At 28.6% G+C, this 17,165-nt stretch overlaps 13 non-coding genes across 13 annotated transcripts; all 13 read right to left on the bottom strand.

Moving 5' to 3' along the window:
* Positions 1 to 3,770: 3,770 nt before the first annotated feature.
* Positions 3,771 to 3,886, bottom strand: Trnal-caa (transfer RNA leucine (anticodon CAA)). The gene is made up of 2 exons: positions 3,849 to 3,886; positions 3,771 to 3,816 (listed from the first exon to the last, which is right to left on the bottom strand). It is a non-coding gene; the product is annotated as a tRNA-Leu (tRNA).
* A 652-nt stretch (positions 3,887 to 4,538) lies between these two features.
* Trnat-ugu (transfer RNA threonine (anticodon UGU)) lies at positions 4,539 to 4,610 on the bottom strand. The gene has a single exon. It is a non-coding gene; the product is annotated as a tRNA-Thr (tRNA).
* Positions 4,611 to 7,188: 2,578 nt separating this feature from the next.
* Trnat-ugu (transfer RNA threonine (anticodon UGU)) lies at positions 7,189 to 7,260 on the bottom strand. Its single transcript has one exon. It is a non-coding gene; the product is annotated as a tRNA-Thr (tRNA).
* Positions 7,261 to 9,070: 1,810 nt separating this feature from the next.
* Trnal-caa (transfer RNA leucine (anticodon CAA)) lies at positions 9,071 to 9,186 on the bottom strand. The gene is made up of 2 exons: positions 9,149 to 9,186; positions 9,071 to 9,116 (listed from the first exon to the last, which is right to left on the bottom strand). It is a non-coding gene; the product is annotated as a tRNA-Leu (tRNA).
* A 655-nt stretch (positions 9,187 to 9,841) lies between these two features.
* On the bottom strand, positions 9,842 to 9,913 carry Trnat-ugu (transfer RNA threonine (anticodon UGU)). The gene has a single exon. It is a non-coding gene; the product is annotated as a tRNA-Thr (tRNA).
* A 590-nt stretch (positions 9,914 to 10,503) lies between these two features.
* Trnag-ucc (transfer RNA glycine (anticodon UCC)) lies at positions 10,504 to 10,575 on the bottom strand. The gene has a single exon. It is a non-coding gene; the product is annotated as a tRNA-Gly (tRNA).
* Positions 10,576 to 11,724: 1,149 nt separating this feature from the next.
* Trnal-caa (transfer RNA leucine (anticodon CAA)) lies at positions 11,725 to 11,840 on the bottom strand. The gene is made up of 2 exons: positions 11,803 to 11,840; positions 11,725 to 11,770 (listed from the first exon to the last, which is right to left on the bottom strand). It is a non-coding gene; the product is annotated as a tRNA-Leu (tRNA).
* Positions 11,841 to 12,495: 655 nt separating this feature from the next.
* Trnat-ugu (transfer RNA threonine (anticodon UGU)) lies at positions 12,496 to 12,567 on the bottom strand. The gene has a single exon. It is a non-coding gene; the product is annotated as a tRNA-Thr (tRNA).
* Positions 12,568 to 13,154: 587 nt separating this feature from the next.
* On the bottom strand, positions 13,155 to 13,226 carry Trnag-ucc (transfer RNA glycine (anticodon UCC)). The gene has a single exon. It is a non-coding gene; the product is annotated as a tRNA-Gly (tRNA).
* A 1,150-nt stretch (positions 13,227 to 14,376) lies between these two features.
* On the bottom strand, positions 14,377 to 14,492 carry Trnal-caa (transfer RNA leucine (anticodon CAA)). Its single transcript has 2 exons — positions 14,455 to 14,492; positions 14,377 to 14,422 (listed from the first exon to the last, which is right to left on the bottom strand). It is a non-coding gene; the product is annotated as a tRNA-Leu (tRNA).
* A 655-nt stretch (positions 14,493 to 15,147) lies between these two features.
* On the bottom strand, positions 15,148 to 15,219 carry Trnat-ugu (transfer RNA threonine (anticodon UGU)). Its single transcript has one exon. It is a non-coding gene; the product is annotated as a tRNA-Thr (tRNA).
* Positions 15,220 to 15,806: 587 nt separating this feature from the next.
* Trnag-ucc (transfer RNA glycine (anticodon UCC)) lies at positions 15,807 to 15,878 on the bottom strand. Its single transcript has one exon. It is a non-coding gene; the product is annotated as a tRNA-Gly (tRNA).
* A 1,149-nt stretch (positions 15,879 to 17,027) lies between these two features.
* On the bottom strand, positions 17,028 to 17,143 carry Trnal-caa (transfer RNA leucine (anticodon CAA)). The gene is made up of 2 exons: positions 17,106 to 17,143; positions 17,028 to 17,073 (listed from the first exon to the last, which is right to left on the bottom strand). It is a non-coding gene; the product is annotated as a tRNA-Leu (tRNA).
* Positions 17,144 to 17,165: the final 22 nt, after the last annotated feature.

Consider the following 17,165-nt stretch of genomic DNA (forward strand, 5'->3'; position numbering starts at 1 on the left):
AAAGCGTGCCCTGTTAGCTCAGTCGTTAGAGCGTTGGAGTTTTAATCAAACGGTCGAGAGTTCAAATCCCTTATTGCGCGATTTTGTTTCTTAGCGTGGTTTAGAATTTTTCTCTCAAAATTTAAAAATCAATGCAAAATTTCACGTCAAGTTTTTTCTATTTAACCCTTTAGTGCCCCTTGATTCATATATGATCTCAATTTTGTTTCTATTCTAGAATTTACTTAAGTAGAGTTTTTCAACAATTTTGTAATTAAAGAATATATTTATACAATATACTTCCACCTAGTGGCTAAAAAAAATTTGGAAACACTTTATAACCGGGAATTCCCCCTTGAAATTTTCAATTTTTTTAAAAAAATTGTACAAATTTTGTCAGAGTTGTTTTTAGGTTTTAAACACTCATTTTTTTAAGGTTTTCGAATAAAATAGGTAGCAAGATGCTAAAAATGTGTGTTCAATTCATTTTTGTCATATTTTTCGAAAACGTTATTGCAGAATCTGACCTTTAACCTGTTTGTGCATATATGCACCTGTGGGCATTTAGGAGATTTTTTGTTTATTTGAATAAAATTTGAGTAAGTAATAAAATATACTAAATACTTTAAATTGTACAGCTAGAAATAATAATGAAAATTTTGGTAATGATGAAGACTGTGTATTTAGTAATAATGATGATGAAAACAACGAAATTGTGGGAACATTTGTTCAACCTGTACTTATATGCAATTGGATAAAATGTTTATTTGATAAACCTAATGTATTCTTTCAATTTCCAGTGTTATCCGATACTTTAAAAGATATAACTCCCTATCGATATTTTAAAAAATTTGTCACCAATGAAATGCTAGAAATGGTAAGTTACCAATCTAATTTGTATAGTGTACAAAATAACGGAAAGTCAATAGAAACAGATCTCAATGAAATAAAAAAATTTGTTGGTGTTTACTTCAGGATGGGTCTTGTAAAAATGCCGAATATTCGAATGTATTGGGAAAGGGAAATGAGATACCCACCAGTTTGTATTGATACCCACCAGTTTGTATTGGGAAAGGGAAATGAGATACCCACCAAATTTTTCTAGAAATCGATTTGAAATATGGATGAGAAATATTCACTTTTGTGATAATTATTCTATAACAGATGAATTGAAAAAAGATCGCATATGGAAAATTAGACCCTGGATGAAAAAATTAAGACTTCAATTTTTAACAGTTCCTCCGGAAAAATTCAACTCAATAGACGAAATAATGGTGCCATTCAAAGGACGTTCATTGTTGCGGCAATACATGCCTGGAAAACCACATAAATGGGGCTTTAAAATGTGGGGGTGTTGTGGCATATCTGGGTTTTTGTACGACTTCGATGTTTACCAGGGGGGAAAATACATGTGTAATCTGCTTTGGGTGTTGGGGGTGATGTTGTTATGCAACTTGTATCTTTATTGCCTCAAGACTTGAATTTTAAAATTGTTTCCAATAATTTTTTCACAAGTATTTCACTTATTAATGAAATAAAAAAAACTAGGATTTGAATATACTGGGACAATTAGAAGCAATAGAATGAAGGGATGTCCACTTTTATCTGAAAAAGAATTAAAGAAAAAAGGCCGCGGCTCTTATGATGAAAGAATCAAAAAAAATTTAAACATAATAGCTGTAAGATGGTATGATAATAAAGCCGTAAATCTTGTATCCTCCTATGCTGGAATTGAGCCAATTGAAAGTGTTCAACGGTATGACAGAAGTAAAAAAAAATTATGTTTCAGTACAAAGACCTAACATAGTATAAGTATTCAATAAGTTGATGGGTGGAGTCTTTAGCCATTTCACTGGTAAATTCATAGTTGCATTATAAAAGGGAACAAAAGGAACTAGGCAACAAAAAAATTTTGCAGCTAAGAGATTTCCAGGCTGAAGTTGCATCTGGATTAATAAATGCAAACCAGAGACTCACTTCTCGTCGTTCGTATGTGTCGTCATTAACACCAAGCAAACGATTACGACTTAGTCTGTCAGATGTTAGATATGACGGGTTAGACCATATTCCGGAATGGATGTCAAATTGAGTACGATGTGAGCTTTGTAAGCAATCATTAAAATCTATAATGTCTTTTTGTAAATGCAAAACATGCAAAGTTGCTCTTTGCTTCAACAAGACAAGAGATTGTTTTGAGGATTTTCACACAAATTAAGAAACAAAACTGTGTTTTTGTCGTGATGTTGTATCAAAAAAATTTTGTTTTGTTAAAAGTCCAGATTTTTTGGAGATGTTGTTTCAAAATATTTATTTTTTTTGAAACAGAATTTTTTATGTGTGTTTATTTGGTATGCCTAATCTAACTGTGGTCCTGTATCAAAATATTTTTTTTATAACAGATATTTTATGTGTGTTTTTAATTGGTATGCAAAATCTAACTGTGGTCCTGTATCAAAATGTTTATTCTTTTATAGTGTTTAACCTAACTCTAATTAAATAAGAACGATGAAGGTAAAACTGTGATTGCAACATAAAACTAGGTAAAAAACTTTCCCTGTTTTGGATGACGTTTTTTTGCTCAAGGTTATTTTTTTTTCATAAAATATATCTATTTTTTTTATGAATGTTTTTTCAATGTTAAAAAAAATTGCAATAGGTAAATGAAAAAATGAAGAATTACGCCTTTCTCTTCTTCAAAAGAAAAAGATAAATTTAGAAAAAAACAACAAAAATGGAAAGAAAGAGAAGAAGGGTGGAAAGAAAGGAAACAAAAGTGGAAAGAAAGGAACATTAATGGAAAAAAGTTGATCATCAAATGAAAAACTACGCCTTAAAGACGAAATTATTTGTTATATATACACAAAAATTATTTGTTATATATACACAAATATATGTAAAAAAGGAAACACAAAAAAAGTTCTTGAAGTAAAAAATTGTGATATAATGTGTTGTCGAAAATAATTGTCACCACGAGCAGCTGAAATAGATTCAATAGAAGGTTCTTCAAAATAAGGAACAGAAGTTAATATGATGTCGTTAAGTTTGATTGCAAAATTATGGATAGAAGCAACAGCAAAGACAAGAAAATTTTGCATTTTAGTTTGAAGCGGGATTCGAAGGCAGCGAAATCTTTGTTTTATTACAACAAAACATCGCTCTATTGAGCTTCGAGTTTTGATGTGAGAGCGGTTGTATTTTTGCTCAGCTGCTGTGATTGAGTTAGCAAGTGAAGTTAAAAGATATTTTCGGCATAGATATCCCCCATTACCAAGTGAAATTTCTTCTATCATATTGGTGTCAAACATTACAGAAAGTCTGCTATTATGGGTTGAACCAGGCCAATTTTCTACAATGTTAGTTAGGGGGAACTGCATATGCTCCGACTTGCACCATCAAAAAAAAATGATAGAAAAAAGATTATGTACTTCTACTTTCGAAAATCGATATCTTGCTTTAAATTGAGCTCTATCTAAAACAGTAAACAGGTTATTTTTAATTGGAATTGGACACATTATCGAAATATAAATACACCCATCACTCATACTTCAGTCACCACGAAAGGTAAGTTACAGTCAAATTTTCAATTCGTAAAGCTGGTAATTCACTTATAATTAAATACTGGTTTCTTTATGACGGTTAAGTTTAAAATAAAAAGTAAAATTTTTTTTCGAATAAATTTAGTTACGTGTTATATCCGATCTTAATTTTTAACCTGACGTTATGCCAACACTAGTGAAATCGAAAAGTTGTTTATTTAATTCAAAAATCGTGTTTTAATCATATAAAAATATTGTCAGAAGTGGGATTCGAACCCACGCCTCCATTCGGAGACCAGAACACCCATCGCCGCACAACGGCGAAGATTTTATCTTGAGTCTGGCGCCTTAGACCACTCGGCCATCCTGACACATTTTGCATTACGAAACTCATTAAATTAAAGATATCGTGTGGCGAAATTTCTAATTATAATTGGTATTATGGGTTAGTTGATACAAAACCTTAACTTACTCCTCCTTAAAAAAACGCTAAGCTTACATTATGTAAAAATTTATTTTTTAACTAACATTTGCACATCACAAAGGAAACATAATTTTTCTAGAATATATAGATATACCTTAAAAACAAAGTTAAAGCACCATTATAAAAATATTTGCAAATATATTTCATTTAAAATTTAAAAAAATATGGCATTAAATGGGTATTTCCGTTCAACCAGGTGCTGCATTACGAAACTCAATAAACTAAAAATATCGTGTTGTGAAATTTCTAATTATAATTGCTATTATGGGATAGTTGATACAAAACTTTGACTTACTTTTTTCAAAAATAAACGCTTAATTTACATTATGTCAAAATTCATTTTTACTAACCAACATATGCACATCACAAGAGGAAAATAATTTTTTGGAATATATAGATTTACCGAGAAAACAAATTTAAAGTTTCATTAAAAAGATTTGCAAATATAAACCGCAAATTTTATTTATTTTTAAATCAGAAAAGGTAGAATACTTTTTAGAAATTAATAAATTTCACAACAATAGTTTAAAAACATGAATAGGCGTTACTAGGGATCAAACCCAGGATCTCCTGTTTACAAGACAGGCGCTTTACCACTAAGCCATAACGCCCTTGCTGCTTATTAACGTACTAAATTAATATCAAAGTAAAATGTAATAAGGAAAATCAAAATTTTTATTGTTTATATATTTTCGCTTATTCTCGTTTACTCTTTTATAGGTTAAAAGCTAAACAACTTATAAAAAATATAAATTTTATTTTTTTGCACTTTAAATGACTTAACTTTTTCGTAATAAATAAAACTCAAACTTTTGTTAGAGAGTCCCAAATTAAGTTCACTTATTCCCATTTTTGCAACCAATTTTATGTATTATGTTAGCTTATCTGGACATTGTTAATTATATAATTTATTATATTTTAACTATTTTCATTTTAAAGCACAAAATTTTATTTTAAAAGAAAATGTTGTCTTTAATTTTTTTTAATGTTTAATAACACATTAAATTATTTTTTAATTGTTCACGTTTAATTAACGAATTTTGAAAAACAGAGTCGGGTAAAATTACCAGTCGGATAATGTGGGGTTGTATACATTAAATTTTAGCTTTATTGCTACATAAGTTAAAAAAATTATTTAATATCAAACTATGTATATTTTATTATATAATTTTAACACTATTTTTGTATTAAAAAACATGCGTCGACCGGTAGTCGAACCCGGAACTAGTGCTTGGAAGGCACCAATGCTAACCGTTACACCATCGACGCGTACAAAAACAGTTATTTAATGAAGCTCTTTAATATAACATAGGATCAATAAAGATAATTCATGGCCTTATAAACTAATCAACTTACGCAAATTTGGAATTTCCATTTTAGCGCATTTAAAGAACGAACTTATTCGGATTCGATAATGTTCAAAGTTTTGTTGGAAATTGCTACCATTTTAGAGTATAAATTAATATCATTTTTAAAGTTTTTTTTATGTACGATACTGTCAGGAAAGGACAACGGTATACTTCTTTGACCTGCCTCAAAAATATAACATTGCATTTATTGTGTTTCATTATGTTCATAAAATAGTAGTTTAAATTCACAATTTATGAAGTAAAGAATTTTAGATAAATATTGTAAAATATTCTGCCGCTTATGCGTTTACCTATTTTGTTAACTACTGATCTCGCACCAAATTCTGTATATCACAGATTTATTTACAAGATGATTATCAACACAATCGAGCAACCAAACACAACCATTTTTCAGGCTGTTCACTATGTACCTCCTTAAACAACTCATTTCTTACAGTTTAACTTACAAGTCACGTAATACAGCCCACAGCGGATAAAGTGGGCCCAAGTGACTAATGGGATGGGGCAAGTGACTTAGGACAGATAACACGTTACAATAAACATGAAAATGGCAGATTTGTTATGGTATTCCATTGATAAATGTTTGCTACGTTACATTTATTGTTTGGTATTGGCTAATTACTTTACCACTAATACATAATTTGGATTCAGACTTGACCTATATTGGTAAGAAGAATATTAGCAATAAATACTTATTTTATTAAATTAGTTAACTAGTACATACCTGTTACATAAAAGTTTTTTTAAATAATCGGACGGGGGAACTTATTTTTACTCTTTAACTTGGTTACTTTGAAAAGGTAAGTTACAGTTAAATTTGCAATTCGTAAAGCTGGTAATTCACTTATAATTAAATACTGGTTTCTTTATGACGGTTAAGTTTAAAATAAAAAGTAAAATTTTTTTTGAATAAATTTAGTTACGTGTTATATCCGTGAACTTCTGAATAAACCTATCTTTATTTTTAACCTGACGTTATGCCAACACTAGTGAAATTAAAAAGTTGTTTATTTAATTCAAAAATCGTGTTTTAATCATATAAAAATATTGTCAGAAGTGGGATTCGAACCCACGCCTCCATTCGGAGACCAGAACACCCATTGCCGTACAACGGCGAAGATTGTATCTTGAGTCTGGCGCCTTAGACCACTCGGTCATCCTGACACATTTTGCATTACGAAACTCATTAAATTAAAGATATCGTGTGGCGAAATTTCTAATTATAATTGCTATTATGGGTTAGTTGATACAAAACCTTAACTTACTTCCTCCTTAAAAAAACGCTAAGCTTACATTATGTAAATATTTATTTTTTAACTAACATTTGCACATCACAAAGGAAACATAATTTTTCTAGAATATATAGATATACCATAAAAACAAAGTTAAAGCACCATTATAAAAATATTTGCAAATATATTTCATTTAAAATTTACAAAAAATATTGCATTAAATGGGCATTTCCGTTCAACCAGGTGCTGCATTACGAAACTCAATAAACTAAAAATATCGTGTTGTGAAATTTCTAATTATAATTGCTATTATGGGATAGTTGATACAAAACTTTGACTTACTTTTTTCAAAAATAAACGCTTAATTTACATTATGTCAAAATTCATTTTTACTAACCAACATATGCACATAACAAGAGGAAAATAATTTTTGTAGAATATATAGATTTACCGAAAAAACAAATTTAAAGTTTCATTAAAAAGATTTACAAATATAAACCGCAAATTTCATTTATTTTTAAATCAGAAAAGGTAGAATACTTTTTAGAAAATAATAAATTTCTCAACAATAGTTTAAAAACATGAATAGGCGTTACTGGGGATCGAAGCCAGGATCTCCTGTTTACAAGACAGGCGCTTTACCACTAAGCCATAACGCCCTTTCTGCTTATTAACGTACTAAATTAATATCAAAGTAAAATGTAATAAGGAAAATCAAAATTTTTATTGTTTATATATTTTCGCTTATTCTCCTTTACTCTTTTATAGGTTAAAAGCTAAACAACTTATAAAAAATATAAATTTTATTTTTTTGCACTTTAAATGACTAAATTTATTCGTAATAAATAAAGCTCAAATTTTTGTTAGAGAGTCCCAAATTAAGTTAACTTATTCCCATTTTTGCAACCAATTTTATGTATTATGTTGGCTTATCTAGACATTGTTAATTATATAATTTATTATATTTTAACTATTTTCATTTTAAAGCACAAAATTTTGTTCTATAAGAAAATGTTGTCTTTAATTTTTTTTAATGTTTAATAACACATATTAAATTATTTTTTAATTGTTCACGTTTAATTAACGAATTTTGAAAAACAGAGTCGGGTAAAATTACCAGTCGAATAATGTGGGGTTATATACATTAAATTTTAGCTTTATTGCTACATAAGTTAAAAAAAATATTTAATATCAAACAATGTATATTTTATTATATAATTTTAACACTATTTTTGTATTAAAAATCTTGCGTCGACCGGGAGTCGAACCCGGAACTAGTTCTTGGAAGGCACCAATGCTAACCGTTACACCATCGAGGCGTACAATAACAGTTATCTAATGAAGCTCTTTAATATGACATAGGATCAATAAAGATAATTCATGGCCTTATAAACTAATCAACTTACGCAAATTTGGAATTTCCATTTTAGCGCATTTAAAGAACGAACTTATTCGGATCCGATAATATTCAAAGTTTTGTTGGAAATTGCTACCATTTTAGAGTATGAATTAATATCATTTTTAAAATTTTTTTTATGTACGATATTGTCAGGAAAGGACAACGGTATACTTCTTTGACCTGCCTCAAATATATAACATTGCATTTATTGTGTTTCATTATGATCATAAAATAGTAGTTTAAATTCACAATTTATGAAGTAAAGAATTATAGATAAATATTGTAAAATATTCTGCCGCTTATGCGTTTACCTATTTTGTTAACTACTGATCTCGCACCAAATTCTGTATATCACAGATTTATTTACAAAATGATTATCAACACAATCGAGCAACCAAACACAACCATTTTTCAGGGTGTTCACTATGTACCTCCTTAAACAACTCATTTCTTACAGTTTAACTTACAAGTCACGTAATACAGCCCACAGCGGATAAAGTGGGCCCAAGTGACTAATGGGAGGGAGCAAGTGACTTAGGACAGATAACACGTTACAATAAACATGAAAATGGCAGATTTGTTATGGTATTCCATTGATAAATGTTTGCTACGTTACATTTATTGTTTGCTATTGGCTAATGACTTTACCACTAATACATAATTTGGATTCAGATTTGACCTATATTGGTGAGAAGAATATTAGCAATAAATACTTATTTTATTAAATTAGTTTACTAGTACATACCTGTTACATAAATTTTTTTTTTTTAAATCGGACGAGGGAACTTATTTTTACCCTTTAACTTGGTTACTTTGGAAAGGTAAGTTACAGTCAAATTTGCAATTCGTAAAGCTGGTAATTCACTTATAATTAAATACTGATTTCTTTATGACGGTTAAGTTTAAAATAAAAAGTTAAATTTTTTTTCGAATAAATTTAGTTACGTGTTATATCTGTGAACTTCTAAATAAACCTATCTTTATTTTTAACCTGACATTATGCCAACACTAGTGAAATTAAAAAGTTGTTTATTTAATTCAAAAATCGTGTTTTAATCATATAAAAATATTGTCAGAAGTGGGATTCGAACCCACGCCTCCATTCGGAGACCAGAACACCCATTGCCGTACAACGGCGAAGATTGTATCTTGAGTCTGGCGCCTTAGACCACTCGGCCATCCTGACACATTTTGCATTACGAAACTCATTAAATTAAAGATATCGTGTGGCGAAATTTCTAATTATAATTGCTATTATGGGTTAGTTGATACAAAACCTTAACTTACTTCCTCCTTAAAAAAACGCTAAGCTTACATTATGTAAATATTTATTTTTTAACTAACATTTGCACATCACAAAGGAAACATAATTTTTCTAGAATATATAGATATACCATAAAAACAAAGTTAAAGCACCATTATAAAAATATTTGCAAATATATTTCATTTAAAATTTACAAAAAATATTGCATTAAATGGGTATTTCCGTTCAACCAGGTGCTGCATTACGAAACTCAATAAACTAAAAATATCGTGTTGTGAAATTTCTAATTATAATTGCTATTATGGGATAGTTGATACAAAACTTTGACTTACTTTTTTCAAAAATAAACGCTTAATTTACATTATGTCAAAATTCATTTTTACTAACCAACATATGCACATCACAAGAGGAAAATAATTTTTGTAGAATATATAGATTTACCGAAAAAACAAATTTAAAGTTTCATTAAAAAGATTTACAAATATAAACCGCAAATTTTATTTATTTTTAAATCAGAAAAGGTAGAATACTTTTTAGAAAATAATAAATTTCTCAACAATAGTTTAAAAACATGAATAGGCGTTACTGGGGATCGAACCCAGGATCTCCTGTTTACAAGACAGGCGCTTTACCACTAAGCCATAACGCCCTTTCTGCTTATTAACGTACTAAATTAATATCAAAGTAAAATGTAATAAGGAAAATCAAAATTTTTATTGTTTATATATATTTTCGCTTATTCTCCTTTACTCTTTTATAGGTTAAAAGCTAAACAACTTATAAAAAATATAAATTTTATTTTTTTGCACTTTAAATGACTAAATTTATTCGTAATAAATAAAGCTCAAACTTTTGTTAGAGAGTCCCAAATTAAGTTAACTTATTCCCATTTTTGCAACCAATTTTATGTATTATGTTGGCTTATCTAGACATTGTTAATTATATAATTTATTATATTTTAACTATTTTCATTTTAAAGCACAAAATTTTGTTCTATAAGAAAATGTTGTCTTTAATTTTTTTTAATGTTTAATAACACATATTAAATTATTTTTTAATTGTTCACGTTTAATTAACGAATTTTGAAAAACAGAGTCGGGTAAAATTACCAGTCGAATAATGTGGGGTTATATACATTAAATTTTAGCTTTATTGCTACATAAGTTAAAAAAAATATTTAATATCAAGCAATGTATATTTTATTATATAATTTTAACACTATTTTTGTATTAAAAATCTTGCGTCGACCGGGAGTCGAACCCGGAACTAGTGCTTGGAAGGCACCAATGCTAACCGTTACACCATCGACGCGTACAATAACAGTTATCTAATGAAGCTCTTTAATATGACATAGGATCAATAAAGATAATTCATGGCCTTATAAACTAATCAACTTACGCAAATTTGGAATTTCCATTTTAGCGCATTTAAAGAACGAACTTATTCGGATCCGATAATATTCAAAGTTTTGTTGGAAATTGCTACCATTTTAGAGTATGAATTAATATCATTTTTAAAATTTTTTTTATGTACGATATTGTCAGGAAAGGACAACGGTATATTTCTTTGACCTGCCTCAAATATATAACATTGCATTTATTGTGTTTCATTATGATCATAAAATAGTAGTTTAAATTCACAATTTATGAAGTAAAGAATTATAGATAAATATTGTAAAATATTCTGCCGCTTATGCGTTTACCTATTTTGTTAACTACTGATCTCGCACCAAATTCTGTATATCACAGATTTATTTACAAAATGATTATCAACACAATCGAGCAACCAAACACAACCATTTTTCAGGGTGTTCACTATGTACCCCCTTAAACAACTCATTTCTTACAGTTTAACTTACAAGTCACGTAATGCAGCCCACAGCGGATAAAGTGGGCCCAAGTGACTAATGGGAGGGGGCAAGTGACTTAGGACAGATAACACGTTACAATAGACATGAAAATGGCAGATTTGTTATGATATTTTATTGATAAATGTTTGCTACGTTACATTTATTGTTTGCTATTGGCTAATGACTTTACTACTAATACATAATTTGGATTCAGATTTGACCTATATTGGTGAGAAGAATATTAGCAATAAATACTTATTTTATTAAATTAGTTAACTAATACATACCTGTTACATAAATTTTTTTTTTTAAATCGGACGAGGGAACTTATTTTTACCCTTTAACTTGGTTACTTTGGAAAGGTAAGTTACAGTCAAATTTGCAATTCGTAAAGCTGGTAATTCACTTATAATTAAATACTGGTTTCTTTATGACGGTTAAGTTTAAAATAAAAAGTTAAATTTTTTTTCGAATAAATTTAGTTACGTGTTATATCTGTGAACTTCTAAATAAACCTATCTTTATTTTTAACCTGACATTATGCCAACACTAGTGAAATTAAAAAGTTGTTTATTTAATTCAAAAATCGTGTTTTAATCATATAAAAATATTGTCAGAAGTGGGATTCGAACCCACGCCTCCATTCGGAGACCAGAACACCCATTGCCGTACAACGGCGAAGATTGTATCTTGAGTCTGGCGCCTTAGACCACTCGGCCATCCTGACACATTTTGCATTACGAAACTCATTAAATTAAAGATATCGTGTGGCGAAATTTCTAATTATAATTGCTATTATGGGTTAGTTGATACAAAACCTTAACTTACTTCCTCCTTAAAAAAACGCTAAGCTTACATTATGTAAATATTTATTTTTTAACTAACATTTGCACATCACAAAGGAAACATAATTTTTCTAGAATATATAGATATACCATAAAAACAAAGTTAAAGCACCATTATAAAAATATTTGCAAATATATTTCATTTAAAATTTACAAAAAATATTGCATTAAATGGGTATTTCCGTTCAACCAGGTGCTGCATTACGAAACTCAATAAACTAAAAATATCGTGTTGTGAAATTTCTAATTATAATTGCTATTATGGGATAGTTGATACAAAACTTTGACTTACTTTTTTCAAAAATAAACGCTTAATTTACATTATGTCAAAATTCATTTTTACTAACCAACATATGCACATCACAAGAGGAAAATAATTTTTGTAGAATATATAGATTTACCGAAAAAACAAATTTAAAGTTTCATTAAAAAGATTTACAAATATAAACCGCAAATTTTATTTATTTTTAAATCAGAAAAGGTAGAATACTTTTTAGAAAATAATAAATTTCTCAACAATAGTTTAAAAACATGAATAGGCGTTACTGGGGATCGAACCCAGGATCTCCTGTTTACAAGACAGGCGCTTTACCACTAAGTCATAACCCCTTTCTGCTTATTAACGTACTAAATTAATATCAAAGTAAAATGTAATAAGAAAAATCAAAATTTTTATTGTTTATATATTTTCGCTTATTCTCCTTTACTCTTTTATAGGTTAAAAGCTAAACAACTTATAAAAAATATAAATTTTATTTTTTTGCACTTTAAATGACTAAATTTATTCGTAATAAATAAAGCTCAAACTTTTGTTAGAGAGTCCCAAATTAAGTTAACTTATTCCCATTTTTGCAACCAATTTTATGTATTATGTTGGCTTATCTAGACATTGTTAATTATATAATTTATTATATTTTAACTATTTTCATTTTAAAGCACAAAATTTTGTTCTATAAGAAAATGTTGTCTTTAATTTTTTTTAATGTTTAATAACACATATTAAATTATTTTTTAATTGTTCACGTTTAATTAACGAATTTTGAAAAACAGAGTCGGGTAAAATTACCAGTCGAATAATGTGGGGTTATATACATTAAATTTTAGCTTTATTGCTACATAAGTTAAAAAAAATATTTAATATCAAACAATGTATATTTTATTATATAATTTTAACACTATTTTTGTATTAAAAATCTTGCGTCGACCGGGAGTCGAACCCGGAACTAGTGCTTGGAAGGCACCAATGCTAACCGTTACACCATCGACGCGTACAATAACAGTTATCTAATGAAGCTCTTTAATATGACATAGGATCAATAAAGATAATTCATGGCCTTATAAACTAATCAACTTACGCAAATTTGGAATTTCCATTTTAGCGCATTTAAAGAACGAACTTATTCGGATCCGATAATATTCAAAGTTTTGTTGGAAATTGCTACCATTTTAGAGTATGAATTAATATCATTTTTAAAATTTTTTTTATGTACGATATTGTCAGGAAAGGACAACGGTATACTTCTTTGACCTGCCTCAAATATATAACATTGCATTTATTGTGTTTCATTATGATCATAAAATAGTAGTTTAAATTCACAATTTATGAAGTAAAGAATTATAGATAAATATTGTAAAATATTCTGCCGCTTATGCGTTTACCTATTTTGTTAACTACTGATCTCGCACCAAATTCTGTATATCACAGATTTATTTACAAAATGATTATCAACACAATCGAGCAACCAAACACAACCATTTTTCAGGGTGTTCACTATGTACCCCCTTAAACAACTCATTTCTTACAGTTTAACTTACAAGTCACGTAATACAGCCCACAGCGGATAAAGTGGGCCCAAGTGACTAATGGGAGGGGGCAAGTGACTTAGGACAGATAACACGTTACAATAGACATGAAAATGGCAGATTTGTTATGATATTTCATTGATAAATGTTTGCTACGTTACATTTATTGTTTGCTATTGGCTAATGACTTTACCACTAATACATAATTTGGATTCAGATTTGACCTATATTGGTGAGAAGAATATTAGCAATAAATACTTATTTTATTAAATTAGTTAACTAGTACATACCTGTTACATAAATTTTTTTTTTTTAAATCGGACGAGGGAACTTATTTTTACCCTTTAACTTGGTTACTTTGGAAAGGTAAGTTACAGTCAAATTTGCAATTCGTAAAGCTGGTAATTCACTTATAATTAAATACTGGTTTCTTTATGACGGTTAAGTTTAAAATAAAAAGTTAAATTTTTTTTCGAATAAATTTAGTTACGTGTTATATCTGTGAACTTCTAAATAAACCTATCTTTATTTTTAACCTGACATTATGCCAACACTAGTGAAATTAAAAAGTTGTTTATTTAATTCAAAAATCGTGTTTTAATCATATAAAAATATTGTCAGAAGTGGGATTCGAACCCACGCCTCCATTCGGAGACCAGAACACCCATTGCCGTACAACGGCGAAGATTGTATCTTGAGTCTGGCGCCTTAGACCACTCGGCCATCCTGACACATTTTGCATTACGAAACTCATTAAATTAAAGATATCGTGTGGCGAAATTTCTAATTATAATTGCTATTATGGGTTAGTTGATACAAAACCTTAACTTACTTCCTCCTTAAAAAAACGCTAAGCTTACATTATGTAAATATTTATTTTTTAACTAACATTTGCACATCACAAAGGAAACATAATTTTTCTAGAATATATAGATATACCATAAAAACAAAGTTAAAGCACCATTATAAAAATATTTGCAAATATATTTCATTTAAAATTTACAAAAAATATTGCATTAAATGGGTATTTCCGTTCAACCAGGTGCTGCATTACGAAACTCAATAAACTAAAAATATCGTGTTGTGAAATTTCTAATTATAATTGCTATTATGGGATAGTTGATACAAAACTTTGACTTACTTTTTTCAAAAATAAACGCTTAATTTACATTATGTCAAAATTCATTTTTACTAACCAACATATGCACATCACAAGAGGAAAATAATTTTTGTAGAATATATAGATTTACCGAAAAAACAAATTTAAAGTTTCATTAAAAAGATTTACAAATATAAACCGCAAATTTTATTTATTTTTAAATCAGAAAAGGTAGAATACTTTTTAGAAAATAATAAATTTCTCAACAATAGTTTAAAAACATGAATAGGCGTTACTGGGGATCGAACCCAGGATCTCCTGTTTACAAGACAGGCGCTTTACCACTAAGTCATAACCCCTTTCTGCTTATTAACGTACTAAATTAATATCAAAGTAAAATGTAATAAGGAAAATCAAAATTTTTATTGTTTATATATTTTCGCTTATTCTCGTTTACTCTTTTATAGGTTAAAAGCTAAACAACTTATAAAAAATATAAATTTTATTTTTTTGCACTTTAAATGACTTAATTTATTCGTAATAAATAAAGCTCAAACTTTTGTTAGAGAGTCCCAAATTAAGTTAACTTATTCCCATTTTTGCAACCAATTTTATGTATTATGTTGGCTTATCTAGACATTGTTAATTATATAATTTATTATATTTTAACTATTTTCATTTTAAAGCACAAAATTTTGTTCTATAAGAAAATGTTGTCTTTAATTTTTTTTAATGTTTAATAACACATATTAAATTATTTTTTAATTGTTCACGTTTAATTAACGAATTTTGAAAAACAGAGTCGGGTAAAATTACCAGTCGAATAATGTGGGGTTATATACATTAAATTTTAGCTTTATTGCTACATAAGTTAAAAAAAATATTTAATATCAAACAATGTATATTTTATTATATAATTTTAACACTATTTTTGTATTAAAAATCTTGCGTCGACCGGGAGTCGAACCCGGAACTAGTGCTTGGAAGGCACCAATGCTAACCGTTACACCATCGACGCGTACAATAACAGTTATCTAATGAAGCTCTTTAATATGACATAGGATCAATAAAGATAATTCATGGCCTTATAAACTAATCAACTTACGCAAATTTGGAATTTCCATTTTAGCGCATTTAAAGAACGAACTTATTCGGATCCGATAATATTCAAAGTTTTGTTGGAAATTGCTACCATTTTAGAGTATGAATTAATATCATTTTTAAAATTTTTTTTATGTACGATATTGTCAGGAAAGGACAACGGTATACTTCTTTGACCTGCCTCAAATATATAACATTGCATTTATTGTGTTTCATTATGATCATAAAATAGTAGTTTAAATTCACAATTTATGAAGTAAAGAATTATAGATAAATATTGTAAAATATTCTGCCGCTTATGCGTTTACCTATTTTGTTAACTACTGATCTCGCACCAAATTCTGTATATCACAGATTTATTTACAAAATGATTATCAACACAATCGAGCAACCAAACACAACCATTTTTCAGGGTGTTCACTATGTACCCCCTTAAACAACTCATTTCTTACAGTTTAACTTACAAGTCACGTAATACAGCCCACAGCGAATAAAGTGGGCCCAAGTGACTAATGGGAGGGGGCAAGTGACTTAGGACAGATAACACGTTACAATAGACATGAAAATGGCAGATTTGTTATGATATTTCATTGATAAATGTTTGCTACGTTACATTTATTGTTTGCTATTGGCTAATGACTTTACCACTAATACATAATTTGGATTCAGATTTGACCTATATTGGTGAGAAGAATATTAGCAATAAATACTTATTTTATTAAATTAGTTAACTAATACATACCTGTTACATAAATTTTTTTTTTTAAATCGGACGAGGGAACTTATTTTTACCCTTTAACTTGGTTACTTTGGAAAGGTAAGTTACAGTCAAATTTGCAATTCGTAAAGCTGGTAATTCACTTATAATTAAATACTGGTTTCTTTATGACGGTTAAGTTTAAAATAAAAAGTTAAATTTTTTTTCGAATAAATTTAGTTACGTGTTATATCTGTGAACTTCTAAATAAACCTATCTTTATTTTTAACCTGACATTATGCCAACACTAGTGAAATTAAAAAGTTGTTTATTTAATTCAAAAATCGTGTTTTAATCATATAAAAATATTGTCAGAAGTGGGATTCGAACCCACGCCTCCATTCGGAGACCAGAACACCCATTGCCGTACAACGGCGAAGATTGTATCTTGAGTCTGGCGCCTTAGACCACTCGGCCATCCTGACACATTTTGCATTACGAAACTCA

This window comes from Corella eumyota, chromosome 7, assembly GCF_963082875.1.
Source record: "Corella eumyota chromosome 7, kaCorEumy4.1, whole genome shotgun sequence".
In the NCBI taxonomy this organism is placed as follows: Eukaryota; Metazoa; Chordata; class Ascidiacea; order Phlebobranchia; family Corellidae; genus Corella; species Corella eumyota.